This window comes from Panthera leo, chromosome C2, assembly GCF_018350215.1.
Source record: "Panthera leo isolate Ple1 chromosome C2, P.leo_Ple1_pat1.1, whole genome shotgun sequence".
NCBI classification, from domain to species: domain Eukaryota; kingdom Metazoa; phylum Chordata; class Mammalia; order Carnivora; family Felidae; genus Panthera; species Panthera leo.
Genome location: NC_056687.1, coordinates 152,820,044 through 152,834,866, shown reverse-complemented (window position 1 = coordinate 152,834,866; position 14,823 = coordinate 152,820,044). Strand labels below are relative to the sequence as shown.

Here is a 14,823-nt window from a genome sequence, read left to right as displayed (position 1 = left end):
AAATCCATAGTCCTGGTCTTTTGAGGTTATTTGTATTTTTACAGTTTAGTTATTTATGTTGAGAGAGAGAGAGAGTGTTTGTGTGTACACATGTATGGGGGAGGGGCAGAGAGAGAGAGAGAGGGAGAGAGAGAATCCCAAGCAGGCTCAGAATGGAGAGATCAGGACAGTGAGATCATGACCTGACCCGAAATCAAAAGTCAGACGCTTTACGGGCTGAGCCACCCAGGTGCCCCGAGGTTATTTGTATTTTTAAGATAATTTGGCATTCGGGACGCCTGGGTGGCTCAGCCCGTAAAGCGTCTGACTCTTGATTTCCCACCAGGTCATAATCTCATGTCAGGCTCTGTGCTGACAGTACAGAGTCTGCTTGGGATTCTCTCTCTCCCTCTCTCTCTGCCCCTCCCCTGCTCACGTACTCTCTCTCTCTCTCAAAATAAATAGTTAGAATGAGAACTATAAGCTAAACTTAAATTCTAAAAAGTTCTACTTTTGTGATGTTAATAAATTCAATACTAAATTTATTTTAAGTTATTTAGTTTGAGAGACAGAGATGAGCAGGGGAGGGACAGGGAGAGAGGGAGAGAGAGAATCCCAAGCAGGCTCCGTGCTCTTAGCGCTCGAACCCAAGAACCGTGAGATCACGACCTGAGCTGAAATCAAGAGTCTGATGCTGAACCGACTGAGCCATCCAGGTGTCCCTTACTACTAAAATTTTTTTAACTAAAGGAGTCTTCTAATGAAACTTCCTCTTAAATCTCTCTGAAGATACTAATTAGAATTAATTTTTTTTTTCCTTCTTTATCCTATAGCTTCTTTTTCTGGGGTGAGTTGTTCTGTTTGTTAATTTTTTCTTTACGTGCCTGGTATTCCCTGATGTCTGGCAGCCCTTGGTTGGCCAGTGGAGGCCAAGGTAGGTTCCTGTCATGGCTGGAACGAGTTTCCCTTTGATCCTCTGTCTCTGTCTCTGTCTCTGTCTCTGTCGCTGCCTCTCGCTCCCTCTCTCTGCCCTTCCAAGAGTATTTGCACCTTCTCTTTTACGCCTGCGAACACTAGCTTTGCCTCAGGGCACCCACAGAGGGCGCTGCTCTCTTCTAAGAAGGAAGGCTGAGAAGGAGGAGGCGCTGAGCTCTTAGGCCCCGTCTTCTCTTTCTGGGCACCGCCTGAGGGACTCAGGCACCCTGGCCCACGTTAGCCCTCCTGGGGATGTTGGCACGGTTGTCACCGATTTACGAACCTGGGTGTCCTTTGCGCCGTATCTTACAGCCGTTTCAAAAGTTGAAACTGGGCTTTACCGAGCGGTGACAGGAATCGAAGCTTAAACAGGGAAGTGCTCGAGGCTCAGAAAAACGCCAGGTGCCTTGTGGCCTGGTGACACTCCACGCTCGGATTCTTTGCTAGGGGGGAATGAGATCTGTTAGCACTGCTTGAGCAGGGATGGCGTGGGGTGGGGATGGGAGGGGAAGGGGGAGAGAGAGAGCAGTCAGGAGAGGGAAGGGCTCTTGTTGAAAACAGCTGGGAAGACAGCCACTGAACCACGTGTGATCTTCAGAAGCTGGGGTGGAAACTTCGGAGCCAGGGCGGAAGCGGGTTGGCCCTGGCTGATGGTCCCTTTATGCCAGGCGCTGTGCATGGTTGGTTTTCTTTAGCGACAACAACAAAAACTGTTTTAAGTTTTTATCATATTTATTTTTAAAAATGCTGATTTACCTTGGGGCGCCTGGGTGGCTCAGTCGGTTCAGTGTCCGACTTCTGCTCAGGTCATGATCTCGCGGTCGGTGAGTTCCAGTGGTGGGTCCAGCTCTGTGCTGACAGCTCAGAGCCCGGAGCCTGCTTTGGATTCTGTCTCCGTCTCTCTCTGCCTCTCTCCCGCTCATGCTCTGTGTCTCTCTCTCTCTCTCTCTCTCAAAAAATAAACATTAAAAAAATAAATAAAATTACTTATTTTTGAGAGAGAGAGAGAGAGAGGGTGAGCAGGGGAGGGTCAGAGAGAGAGAGGGAGACAGAGGGTCTGAAGCAGCCTCTGCCCTGAGCAGATAGCCAGATGTGGGGCTCAAACACACGAGCCGTGAGATCATGACCCGAGCTGAAATCACGAATCGGACACTTAACCGACTGAGCCACTCAGGCGTCTCTCACCTTCTTTCTATCTGACCCGCTGAAATCAGGGATTCGCCCCCTAATTGCACTAGGATGATTCTTTCCAAGGTCACGAGTGATCTCCAAAGAGTCCTATCCGATGGTTGATCCTCAGTGCTTATCTTGCTCAAACTGTCAACAGCATGTGATGTTGTCGGCCATTCTCTCCTCGCGGCTTCTGGGACATTCCTTTCTTGTTTCTGGCCTCACCCCACCGGCCACCTCTCCCTCAGTCTCATTCCCCAGCCTCTTTCAAGCACCCTCAGGATCACTCCTACAACCACCTTCCTTCTCCATCCGTATGTACTCCTTCCCCGGCTGGCCTCATTTGGTCTCCTGACTTCAAACGTCGTTCAAGTGCTCGGCAACTCCCGAACATACTTCTCCAGCCCAGCGCTCGCGCTAACCCCAGACCTACAGATCTACCTGCTCACTCCACCTCTCCGCTTAGATGTTGTGTTGGGCCGTCAGAACAAAATACCACAGACCAGGAGGCTTAAACAACAGAAATGAATTTCTTGCAGTTCTGGGGGCAGAGTGGGCTTCTCCTGATGCTTCTCTCCGTGGCTTGCAGACGGCCGCCTTCTCACCGTGTCCTCACATGACCTTTCCTCCGCGCATGTGTGGGGAGGGAGAAAACTCTAGTATCTCTTCCTCTTCTTATAAGCACACCAATCCCATCAGATTAGGGCCCTGTCCTTCCGACCTAATTTAAGCCCAATTATGTCCTCACAGGTCCTATCTCCACAGTCACATTGAGGGGTAGGGCTTCAACACATGAATTTGGAAGGACACAATTCAGTCCGTGACGAGGGTGTAGTGGGCATCTCAGACCTAACGTATCCGTCACGAAGCTCTTAACCTTCCCTCCGAAACCTGTTCCCCTTGGCGGCCTTTGCCCTTTTGGTGAACGGAAACTCAGTCCTTCTAATCGCTCAGGCCCAAACCTTACCAGACCCTCGACCCCCCTCTCTGGCTCACATTTCAGTTCATCAGCAAATCCTGTTGTCTCAACTTTCACAACGTGTCTGGATTCTAAATTACGTTTTCCTACCCCCATTGTCATTACTCTGATCAGAGCCGTCATCATTTTTAAACTGAATTATGACAGCGGCCTCCTACATGGCATCCTGTCTGTGCCTTTGGCCTCCAATATCCTTTTCAACATGGCAGCCAGAACAATTCTCCTAAAATAGAAGTCCGACCATTTCACTCTCTGCTTAACTCCCTTCCCCCGGGAGACCCCAGAGCACTCTAGGGAAAGTGTCCTTTCAGTGGCCAGCAAGCCCTACATGATCACCACTGTAACCTCTTAGCTTTCTGCTGCTTGCTCTCTCTGCCTCGGTCACACTGCCTTCCTTGCTTTTCCTTGAGACCTGTTTCTACCTCGGGGCCCTTGCATTTGCTGTCCCTTCCAGTTGAAATGTTCTTAACACTGGACATTATACAGTAGGTTTCCCTCGTCTTTTTCTGGTATCTGCTCAAACTTGAATTTTCAGAGAGGTCTTCTTTGAGTACCTTACAACAAATAGGGTTCCCCTCCTGCTAAGATTCTGTCTCCCTCACTCTGCTCTTTTCCCACAGCAGTCAACTCCATATGACTCTGTTTCTGTCTAGACTTTTTTCTTGGGAATTGGGAATTCATTTATTGTTCCCTCTCCTCACCAGATTGTGGCTCCATGAGGATGGGGACTTAGTCTGTTTTCTTCGCTGGGGTATCTTCAGAACCCAGAGCTTGTCTGAAAATGAGCTTCCAGGACTGGGGTATTCAATCTCCGGGTATTCCGTCTCTGTAACCCACAGCCATTAAAAGGAGGGGTGTGGGTAGAGGCGGAGGGGGGGAAACTGTGGCCATTTTTATAATGTACCACGGGGGGGCGGGCAGTGGACAGATCCCACAGGTGTGAGCGAGAAAGGGGAGAGAGGCCTCTTCATCCACAGGCCAGTGCGTTTTCTGGTTCTCACAGGTCCTTGGCGTGGCTCCGATCGCAGCGGGTGGCGGGTTCTGTGGGGGTCGTGTCTCCTGTGACCTCGGGCCCCGCGGCCGTGTATGTGAGCCATGTGACCTCTCTCTGATAGGCTTCGTGGAAGCTCTCGGAGGCATGCTTGTGCTCAAGAGCCTCCTGACTTGCCCGGTCAGCTGTCGGCCGGACTTGTTGGCAGGGCTTCAGACGCTCCTATCTAATCCCGCGCACTGATTAATGGAGGTGGTTTCGCCTTCGCCGTCTCCCGGCGGCCGGGGCAGAGGCTGCTCCCGGGTCTGTGGCCATTTATGGGCAGAGCCAGAGCCCCGAGGGGCTCACTGGGGAGCACGGTGGGCTTGGAGGTGGGGGGCACGTCCTGCTGGGTGACCCCGGCAAGTCACTGTCCCAGCCTCCAGGAGCCGCGTCCCAAAGTGTCATTTCCTTCGCCTTATAAATTGTATAATCATGCCTCTCTCTTGCCGTCATGTTTCTCTCTCTATCTCTACCGTCGCGGACAGATGGGCTTTATGGCTCTTATCTTAAAACGCACTGCTGTCCAGGCTCCACACCGCCCCCCCCCCACCTGTGACCCCATTTCTCGACTCCTCTTTAGACGACGCCTCAGAAAGAGATCACTGTGCACCCGAAACTAACACAGAACTGTATGTTAACCGTACTGGTCAGGGCCCCTCACCCTCCTCGGAAGCTGCTCTCTGCCTGCTCAGCTTCTCCGACCAGTGATCTCCGGAGGTCTCCATCTGAACCTCCAGGGGGGGCCCCTTTCTCCTCTGAGAAGCCCTCCACTCGCTTGGCTTCCTGGGCGCCCGGCTCCTGCTTCCCTCCCCACTGGCTGGCACATCCTCATTTCCCCCCGACCCCGATGACTTAGGGCCCTAAGGTTCAAGCCCCAGGCCTTTCCTCTTTCTTATCTACATCCCCTCGGTGATCTCATCCTGTCTCGTGGCTTGAAGCACCAGCTCCAAGCCCGTGACGCTCATATTCATATCTGCAGCTTGACCGCCTTCCCCGGTCCCCAGACTCACACAAAGCGTCTGTTCAGTGTCTCCGCCTGGATGCTTAGAGAGCATCTCCAAGTTCGCGCATCCAAGACTGGGTCCTGACTGTCCTTCCAAACCTGCACCGCCCCCCCCCCAACTGCCGCCCCCATGTCAGCAAAACGTAGTGTCGTCTTTCCACTTTCGCATGTGCATTCCTCTGTTTTGTGCACACCACATCTCATGGTCCCTGAGCCCCCATATTACTAGCATCGATCCGGGGGTTTTCATGTTTCCCTTTCTGTTTCAACTGTCTTGTTGAATATGTAACGCACTTCACGGTTCAGTGTCAAAACAATATTAAGCAGGCGCCCTTGCAGGGGTCCCGCTGCCCTCCCTCTATTCTTCACCCCATTGTCAGTGTTTCTTCTGGCAAAAATAGGCCGAAGCATTGATTTCCCCCCTTTCCCAAACGGAAGTTGGCACACTAGACGCATTGTTCGGTACCTTCTCTCATCTGACAGTGTCTCCTCGAGTTCACTCCAGCTCCCAGAACTTCCTCATTCTCTCCCCAGCTGCATCAGTTTCACTGTGTGGATGTAATTTATCCCACCAGACCCCTACTGATGAGCATTTGAGTTGTTCCCAGCTTTTTGTTATTACAAACATGGCTGTCATTAATGACTCTGTGTGTATGTTGTTTCGTGCTTTGGGAGGGTATCTTCAGGGTAGATTTTTTGGGCGGTGGGAGGAAGCCATCGACAGAATCTGGGAAGTTGTGCGGGATCTGTGTCCTGGTGCAGCCCCCAGGGAGGACGTATTCGCCAATGCCCAATTCAGACGCGGCCAAGGAGGATAATGGAGAAAGAGGAGTGTCCCAGAGCGGGGAGCTGGGGGGTACAAACCCCCAATATGCCAGGGAGCAGAACGGGACCCGCTCAGGGAGCACTCCCTGCCTCCGGGGTGGGGCGCCCTGGCCTCGGCCGATCCTGAGATCCTGAGATCTCAGAATTGTTGCCGAGCAGGGCCTGCTCTGTTTCTTCTGTTGTTCCCTTTCGGAGTTGGCCTCTTGGTGCTGTGCGGTCCCATGTGTCCTTACCAATTTCCTGCCTGCAGGATCTGTCCGTTTCTGATAAGGGGGTGTTGAGGTCTCCAGCCACAATAGTGGACGCATTAATTTCTTTATTTTGATTGTCTGCAGTTTGAATGTGATATGCCTGGGTGTAGAGGTTGGAGCATTTATCCTGCCTCGCGTTCTCTGAGCTTCCTGGATCCGTGGTTTGGTATCTGATGTAAATTTGGTGGGGGGGGGGGGGTGGGGGGACATTTCAGTCATTACTGCTTCAACTATTTCTTGCGTCCCTTTCTCTCTTCTTCTGGTGTTCCCAGTATGCATATGTTACACAGGTTGTAGTTGTGCCACGGTTCCTGGGGACCCCGTCCATGTTTTCCCCATCTCGGTTCTCTTTGCTTTCCAGTTTTGGAGATTTTCATTGACGTAGCCTCAAGCTCACAGAGTCTGTCCTCAGCCGCGTCCTGTCCACTGAATGAGCCCCACAGAGGCATATTCTTCATTCCTGTCACAGTATTTTGGGTCTCTAGCATTTAAAAAAGTTATTTCTTAGAATTTCCATCTCTGTGTGGAGAAACAGGAACCCTCTTGCACTGTTGGTGGGAATGCAAATTGGTGCAGCCGCTCTGGAAAACAGTGTGGAGGTTCCTCAGAAAATTAAAAATAGACCTACCCTATGACCCAGCAATAGCACTGCTAGGAATTTATCCAAGGGATACAGGAGTACTGATGCATAGGGGCACTTGTACCCCAATGTTTATAGCAGCACTCTCAACAATAGCCAAATTATGGAAAGAGCCTAAATGTCCATCAACTGATGAATGGATAAAGAAATTGTGGTTTATATACACAATGGAATACTACGTGGCAATGAGAAAAAATGAAATATGGCCTTTTGTAGCAACATGGATGGAACTGGAGAGTGTGATGCTAAGTGAAATAAGCCATACAGAGAAAGACAGATACCATATGGTTTCACTCTTATGTGGATCCTGAGAAACGTAACAGAAACCCATGGGGGAGGGGAAGGAAAAAAAAAAAAAAAAAAAAAGAGGTTAGAGTGGGAGAGAGCCAAAGCATAAGAGACTGTTAAAAACTGAGAACAAACTGAGGGTTGATGGGGGGTGGGAGGGAGGGCAGGGTGGGTGATGGGTATTGAGGAGGGCACCTTTTGGGATGAGCACTGGGTGTTGTATGGAAACCAATTTGACAGTAAATTTCATATATTAAAAAATAAAAAAATAAATAAATAAATATTGCTATGGAAAAAAAAAAAAAAAAGAATTTCCATCTCTGTGCTTACATTCCCCATCTATACTCATTTGCCGTCTACTTTTTCCATTAGAGCCCTTAGCATAATAATCAGAGTTACTTAAACTCCGGGTCTGATCATTCCAATATCGCTGCCACATCTGACTCTAGTTCTGATGGTCACCCTGTGTCTTCAAATTGTGTAATTTGCCTTTTTACTATGCTTTATAATTCGTGTCGAAAGCTAGACATGTATGGCCTGGTGGGTTCAGACAATGTGTCTTTTTGGTTCATAGGTCTCTGGGTCAAGAGGAACCATAATACACTTGATGCAGAGAAGTTACCTCTAGATGGACTTTGAGTTTGATGCTATGATTGACATCCCCCCCCCACCCCCATCGGGGAGAGGGTGAGTATCTTTTGCCTGAATATTTGACAATCAGAAAGATGGACGATGTGTTATTAGGTTTGTCCTCCAACCATTTTTGGCTCTCTACCACCCAGACACTTGCCAAAAATATACATATATAGGGATAGAGACCAGAAGTGTCTCCTCAGCCGGCTACTAAGTGAAAGCGTGTGGAGCAAAGTCCTTGCTGATCTAGAGCAGGCACATGAGGGCAATGGACCTCTAAGCCGCTACGATCTGGAGGTCGCTTGTTAACTCAGATAAGGCAGCTTGACCTGATAGGCTTCTTTAGGTCTTGATTCACATGTCACCTTCTCCTCTAGGCCTTCCTTTTTTAAAAGGTTTATTTGTTTATTTTGTGGGGGGAGGGGCGGGGGGGGGGGGAGAGAGAGAGGGAGAGAGAGGGAGGGAGGGAGAGAGAGAATCCCAAGCAGGCTCTGTGCTGTCAGCATGGAGCCCCGTGTGGGGCTCAATCTCACGAACCCTGAGATCATGACCTGAGCCGAAATCAAGAGTCGGATGCTTAACTGACTGAGCCCCCCAGGCACCCCTGATCCAAGCCTTCCTGGGCCCTGTATAAAAGAGCTCCACAGCCCTCGAATCCCTTACCCTCTTCCCCGCTTTGTATTTCTCCACAAAGACCATCTCCATTGAACATTCTAGAGTTTGCTCAGGTATTCTGTTATCTCTCTCCCTCCGGGGCACCAGAGCATCATCCACCCAGCTAATGATCTCAGGGCTCATGAGTTCAAGCCCCGCGTCCGGCTCCGTGCTGACAGCTCAGAGCCTGGAACCTGCTTTGGATTCTGTGTCTCTGTCTCTCTCTGCCCCTTCCCTGCTCGTTCTCTCTCTCTCTCTCTCTCTCTCTCTCTCTCAAAATAAATAGACATTTTAAGAAAATTAGGGGCGCCTGGGTGGCTCAGTCAGTTAAGCGTCCGACCTTGGCTCAGGTCATGATCTCATGGTCTGTGAGTTCAAGCCCCGCGTCAGGCTCTGTGCTAACAGCTCAGAGCCTGGAGCCTGCTTTGGATTCTGTATCTCCCTCTCTCTCTCTGCCCCTCCCCGTCTTACATTCTGTCTCTCTCTCTCAAAAATAAAATAAACATTTTATTTATTTATTTATTTAAGGATTTGTAGATGGTTTTTTTTTTTTTATGTATTTTTTAAATTTTATTTTTTATTTTTTAAAATTTACATCCAGGGGCGCCTGGGTGGCTCAGTCGGTTCAGCGTCCGACTTCGGCTCAGGTCATGATCTCGCGGTCCGCGAGTTCGAGCCCCACGTCGGGCTCTGTGCTGACAGCTCAGAGCCTGGAGCCTGCTTCAGATTCTGTGTCTCCCTCTCTCTCTGACCCTCCCCTGTTCATGCTCTGTCTCTCTCTGTCTCAAAAATAAATAAACGTTAAAAAAAATTAAAATTTACATCCAAATTAGTTAGCATATAGTGCAACAATGATTTCAGGAGTAGATTCCTTAACGCCCCTTACCCATTGAGCCCATCCCCCTTCCCACAACCCCTCCAGTAACCCTCTGTTTGTTCTCCATATTTAAGAGTCTCTTCTGTTTTGTCCCCCTCCCTGTTTTTATATTATTTTGTTTCCCTTCCCTTATATTCATCTGTTTTGTGTTTTAAAGTCCTCATATGAGTGAAGTCATATGATTTTTGTCTTTCTCTGACTTTCTAATTTCCTTTTCATAATACCATCCAGTTCCATCCACATAGTTGCAAATGGCAAGATTTCATTCTTTTTGATTGCCGAGGAATACTCCATTGTATATATATACCACATCTTCTTTATCCATTCATCCATCGATGGACATTTGGGCTCTTTCCACACTTTGGCTATTGTGGACAGTGCTGCTATCAACATGGGGGTGCATGTGTCCCTTCAAAACAGCACATCTGTATCCCTTGGATAAATGCCTAGTATTTTAATTGCTGGGTCGTAGGGTGATTCTATTTTTAGTTTTTTGAGGAACCTCCATACTGTTTTCCAGAGTGGCCGTATCAGCTTGCATTGCCACCAACAATGCAAAAGACATCCTCTTTCTCCACATCCTCGCCAACATCTGTTGTTGCCTGAGTTGTTAATAAAAATAAAATAAACATTTTAACAATTTAAAAAAATGTGTTAGGCGTGCCTGGGTGGCCCAGTCGGTTGAGCATCCAACTTCGGCTCAGGTCATGATCTCGCGGTCCGTGAGTTCGAGCCCCGTTGTCAGGCTTTGTGCTGACAGCTCAGAGCCTGGAGCCTGTTTCGGATTCTGTGTCTCCCTCTCTCTCTGACCCTCGCCCGTTCATGCTCTGTCTCTCCCTGTCTCAAAAATAAATAAACGTTAAAAAAAATTTTTTTTTAAATGTGTTATTATCTGTCTCCCTCTGCCATCAGAATGTGAGTTCATGAAGGCAGGGAGAGTGTGAGTTTGGGTTCCACTGAAAGCAGACGGTGAGACAAGGACTTTGGTGCCAGTTCTTCATTGGGAGGTGACCCCAAGGCGCACAAGAGAGAGGGTTGGGGGAAGACAGACAAGGAAGGGGGCAAACGCAGTAAGGGATGCATTAATCAGCTCATTGCTGCTCTGACCTGGGGGTCGACACTTCTGAGACCCTCTGAGAAGCCCTGCCAAACCAGCCCCAGAGATTTTCCACCCAGAGATTAAAAGCAAAAACCTGGAGCATTTGTCCCCAGCTCCTGTCCCTTGTCGGCTTCAGTTTGCATTAAACCTCTGGCACGCCCAGGCAGCCTTGCGCGTGGGCCGAACAAGCTTCCAGTGCTGCGAAAAGTCTTCAGGGGGAGAAGCAGGGAGGTACACCCGGTCCCCAGGAACGGGAATGGTCCGTCACTTTTGTAGGCGGGTCAGGGGCAGGCAGGGGCGGGGCGAGCATCCACAGCATCTATCATAGGGATTTTTTTTTCCCCTAAATTGTTGAAACTAGAATAGACACTTGTAAGTGTGTCCCCACCATTCATTTCCCCTTTTCATATCAATTTCATTTCCATTGTCCTTTGAAAAACCACTTCTTCCAATTTCTCAGCCTGGGGCTTTGGTTGGGACCGTCCCCACCCCTCGTTCCTGGGCATGGGCCCCTCCATGACCCTCAAGGTCTTAATCCAGCCACCTGCTGTCCCTCACCTCTTCTTTTGGTCGCCGCCGCCACAGTGATCTGTTCGGGCACAGACACACGACTTGTGTGGGACCAGCATGAGAGAGTAAATTCTAGGGCTTGCTCTCTCTTTCTCTGAGTGATGTGGTGTAAAGGTGTGAGGTCTGGAACAACCGCAGCCATTTTGCCACCGTGAGAAAGCTTGGCACTTCCGGACTGACTTCGTGAAGCCCAGAGAGAAAGTCAAGAAGAAGGAGGGAGGAGAGGGAGAGAATATGAGCCTTTGGAGACATCTGGAGCTCCTGGGTCCAATCTCACTTGAAGCCAAGGTTAAATCTAGGTTTTTAACTGACACACCCAATAAAAAAAAACTCCTTTATATTATGAGTCACTTTAAGGTGAATTTCCTGTGACTTGTGACTGAACGAGTCCTCCCTGGTTCCATACTTAACTCACAGGCTTGTTTTGAGGTTTACATAAAATAGCATTTAGTAAAGCATGGACCACAATTAATAGCCAATGAATGGCAACCAATATCGTTGTTATGATATGTTTATCTTTATAGTTACGTGCACTTTTTATTCTATACCCTAACATTGCCGTGTTTCTGTTTATCTTTTTGGCACTGTTCAATTTCTACCCCCAAAGGAGAGGGGCCGAGGGAGGGGGCTAAGCAGCCCTGGATCCCGAGCACCAGCCTGAGCCTCAACGAACAGCACAGAGCCCACGTAGGGCGGCTCTGATTCCTCTGACATCCCACTTTCGTTCTTTGATGATATTTGTCTGTATCTAGCTTACACATAAATGCTTCCAGGCGAGTGCTCCAAATGTCTCTTTCGGAAACCTGAATCCCCATGAAAACAATGGCAACAAGAAAAAGGTGCAAGCTTTCCAGAACAAGCCCAGAATTTGAAAATGTGATAAAGAGGTTATTGTGTGTCCGAACTTTTCACACAAGAATTGGAGGAGACTTAACACCAGGAATAATAAACAGAGGAAGACCAGTTAATGCAGAGCAGATGGGCCCGCAAATGCTAAGCATCTCAACATCTTTCCCCTTGGACTTTTGGACTCAAGATGACTGAATGCTGGTTTCTTTAGTTGGAAATAAAGCTAATGCAACTGGGGAAACCTGTAAATATGGCGGGCTTGATTTCTGGGGTGGTTTTAAGAACCTACGATGTGGCAGGCGTTTGAAATTCACTACTTAAATCCGGACCACAGCTCCATTTTACAGACAAGAAAACTGAGGCTTCACTTACCGAAAGGCATACAGCCAACAAGAGAGTAAAGCCAGGATCAGTCCTAGGTCTGTCTCTGCATATGCCATTTTCCTGCAAACTAGGGTAACAGGTGAGCAGAGAAAAAGGATCGTAGTCAAATCAATTTGAAAAACACTGATATATGTATATACCATATATATATATATATATATATATATATATATATATCAATGAGATAGAGAGAGAGATTAGACAGAGATCTAGGACAGAATCGTAGGGGGCTGGCAACACGAGGGAGAAATGATATATTTTACATATACATATACATATACATATACATATACATATACATACATATATATAGAGAGACAGATTATACATATATGTATATTTATATAATAACAGTCTAATTGAGGCACAATTGCCATATAATAAATTATACATATTTAAACCACACAACCTGATATGTTTTGACATGTGTGTAACCTGTGAAATCGTCACCACAATCAAGATAACGAACACATCCATTACTCTCAAAAGTTTCCTTATGCTCCTTTGTAATTCCTTCCTCCCGTCCCTCCCACCCTCAATCTCAGACAACTGCTTATCTTCTTTCCAGCACTATAGATTAGCTGCATTTTCTAGAGTTTTCTATAAAGGGAATCACACAATGTATATTCTTCTTTTTGCCTGTCTTCTTTCGCTCCGCTTGACTATTTTGAGATTCACTCACATTGTTACGTGTTTGTTCCATTGTATGACTATGCCACAGTTTGTCTATTCATCTGTAGATGGACGTTTACGTTGTTGTTTCCAGTTTGGGGCTCTTACAAATAAAGCTGCTGTGCACATTCGTGGTTCAGTCTTTGCAGGACTTGAGCTTTCTTTTCTCTTGGATAGATACCTAAGAGTGGAGTGGCTAGGTGATAGGGTACGTATATGTTTAACCTTTTAAAAAATATTTATTTATTTATTTTGAGAGACAGAGAGAGAGAGAGAGAATCCCAAGCAGGCTTTGCACTGTCCTCACGTGGGGCTCGACCTCACAGCCACAAGATCACGCCCTGAGCAAAAATCAAGAGTTGGACGCTTAATCGACCGAACACCCGGGCGCCCCATATGTTTAGCTGTTTTCCAAAGTGGCTGCGTCTCACATTCCCACTAGCAGCGTATGAGGACCCCACTTCTTCCTCAGCAGCGCTTGTCCAGCCGGTCGTTTTACTCACATTTTGCTTTATTTTGTATAAGTTCTTAAATTTTAGTTCCCGTGTGGTTAGCATACCGTGTCGTGTTAGTTTCAGGTGCACAACATAGTGACTCAACCCCTCTGTACGTCACTCAGTGCTCATCACAGTAAGGGCACTCTTTCGCCCCATCACCTGTTTCCCCCATCCCACGCCCTCCCTTCTGGTAACCACCAGTTGGTTCTCTATAGTTAAGGCTCTGTTTCTTGGTTTGCCTCTCTGTCTCTCTCTTTCTCTTCTGTTTGCCTTTGCTCGTTCGTTTTGTTTCTTAAATTCCACAAATGACTTTGTCTTTGACTGACTTATTTCACTTCTTACATTCTCTCACTTCATCCATATTGTCGCAAAGGGCAAGATCTCAGTCTTTTTGAAAAATTTTTTAATGTTTATTTATTTTTGAGACAGAGAGAGACAGAGCGTGAGCGGGGGAGGGTCAGAGAGAGAGGGAGGCACAGAATCCGGAGCAGCTCCGGGCTCTGAGCTGTCAGCCCAGAGCCCGACGCGGGGCTCCAACGCACGGACCGTGAGATCGTGACCTGAGCCGAAGTCAGAGGCTTAGCCAACTGAGCCGCCCAGGTGCCCACCCCCCAATGAAAAAAAACCCTCCCTTGACCTCCTGTATTCCTCCAATGACCGTCTCATCATCCCCTTGTCCCACCTGCACCACAACACCCGTTTAACTGGCCCACTCTTAGCCCTTCAGGTCTCAACTGAGGATGCCTCTTGAGGGGAGCCACGAGCGCCCCCCACAAGGACCTTTGCTCTGTACTCCTAAGCACTCTCTGCCAACCATCTCCCCCCATTGCTGGCATTTTCACGTTGTAACCAAGTGATTAGTCACTAGCGTCCCTCAGCAGACTGCTCTCTGGAGAGGCATGCCGGGTTCATGGCTGTGCTTCTGCACCCGTAGTCTTGGGTGTAGAGGCACTGATGTCTGAGGCCTCCTGCCACCAACATGGCGGGGGCTTTCGATATGCCAGGAATTGTTCCAATCACGTTCTACAAATCTTGCCAAAAGTTCCCTGAGCGGGTACTGTTATCATTTCACATTGTATTTTTGAGGACACCGAATCTCGGAAAGATTAAGTAGCTTCAGTATTTTGTTTCGTTTTGTTTTGTTTTTACTACTGATAGGTAAATGTGGGAGCTGAGATTCAAATTCAGGAAGCTGACTCCGGGGTCAGTGAGGCCCTTTTGGGGAAGACTTTAATTTTTTTTTAACGTTTACTTATTTTTGAGAGACAGAGAGAGAGAGAGAGACAGTGCGAGCAGGGGAGGGGCAGAGAGAGAGGGAGACACAGAATCTGAAGCAGGCTCCAGGCTCTGGGCTTTCAGCCCAGAGCCCAACGCGGGGCTTGAACCCACAAACCGTGAGATCATGAGCTGAGCCGAAGTCAGATGCTTAACCCACTGAGCCCCGA

At 48.2% G+C, this 14,823-nt stretch overlaps 1 long non-coding RNA gene across 1 annotated transcript; it reads left to right on the top strand.

The window, feature by feature from the left end:
* The first annotated feature begins 6,319 nt into the window (after positions 1 to 6,319).
* Positions 6,320 to 12,257, top strand: LOC122198615. The gene is made up of 3 exons (XR_006193057.1): positions 6,320 to 6,381; positions 7,718 to 7,830; positions 11,584 to 12,257. It is a non-coding gene; the product is annotated as an uncharacterized LOC122198615 (long non-coding RNA).
* The last annotated feature ends 2,566 nt before the right edge of the window (positions 12,258 to 14,823 follow it).